Source organism: Sinocyclocheilus rhinocerous, unplaced genomic scaffold (assembly GCF_001515625.1).
Source record: "Sinocyclocheilus rhinocerous isolate Xijiao unplaced genomic scaffold, SAMN03320098_v1.1 scaffold730, whole genome shotgun sequence".
Taxonomy (NCBI): Eukaryota; Metazoa; Chordata; class Actinopteri; order Cypriniformes; family Cyprinidae; genus Sinocyclocheilus; species Sinocyclocheilus rhinocerous.
The window spans coordinates 1512483-1513546 of NW_015670605.1; the positions used below are offsets into that span (position 1 = coordinate 1512483).

The following is a 1064-nucleotide window of genomic DNA, read 5'->3' on the forward strand; positions in this document are numbered from 1 at the left end:
GGCGTGTTAGAATGAGCCGTTTTAGGGGGGCGTGGCAGAGTCTTAACTTTGATAAAGAATATCTCTTTGGTTTTGAGACTTTAGTCTTTGCAACTTCAGGGATCTTATCTATGCACAATCAGCTTGTAACACTCCAAAGAGAAAGGAAAACTTGAAATCGCATTATATGACCCCTTTAATAAACACCAAGACTTTTTTCAATTTACCAAAAAGTGAACTGAATGAAAAAGAAATTTGTTCTTGTTGAGTTCACATTGACTCTGAACTTTTAAAGTGGATTCAGATCTTTTTTTTTTCACATTTATGTTAAATTGTGGTCCATTTGCCGTTGTTCTGCAAATTTTTGTGGTTGAGAGTAGGGATGTCAATTTTCGATCATTTCCATGATCGATCGTCATTTAAATTAACGATCAATTAATCGATTAATTGTTAACTTTAATGCAGCAAAATGCGTCTATTGCAGCAGCACGCAGTCACCGGCATGACAGGATGTGCAAAAGCCACTCAAAAAAAACCCCGCTTTCTCACCCGAATTAAAGGGGTTTTAGTCTGAATAAAATGCTAGTAGCAGGATTGTAAAATGAATAGATGTGATTATGATCATTTGATAAAATGAAGAGAGCTCGTTTGAGATCATTTTACTTTGTTGACTGTTTCCTATCCCGTCACGGAGACCGCCGAACGCGCCTCTTTAAATAGTTTTGTGGTGCTCGTTATTGTATTTTAAAACACTATTGCAATGTTTTCAACTGACATTATGGCATTTAAAATAAAATTATCCCAAACGTAACTGTGGCACGTGTGGCTGTGCTGCGCAGTCAGTGAACCGCTTCCATCAGCGCTGCTGCAGCAAAACACACTGTTGCTAACATGAAACATTTTTATGCGAGTATTATGACCAGTACTTAATTTGATGGATCCTGTTCCAGAAAATGTCAGATTTTAAATTTTTGCGTTCCGGTAAGCCTATTTGTTTTCCGGCATTTACAGTGCACTAGATCGTGACAGTGCATGCTTGCGTGCATACGAGACGGAGCGAGCGCGGGTTTGGCTAGATGTATTTG

General features: G+C 38.5%; 1 protein-coding gene across 4 annotated transcripts in view; it reads left to right on the forward strand.

Moving 5' to 3' along the window:
* LOC107734295 (macoilin-2-like) overlaps window positions 1-1064 on the forward strand; it is a 16221-nt gene that overhangs the window by 9599 nt on the left and 5558 nt on the right. The gene's annotated exons all lie outside the window — the stretch shown is intronic.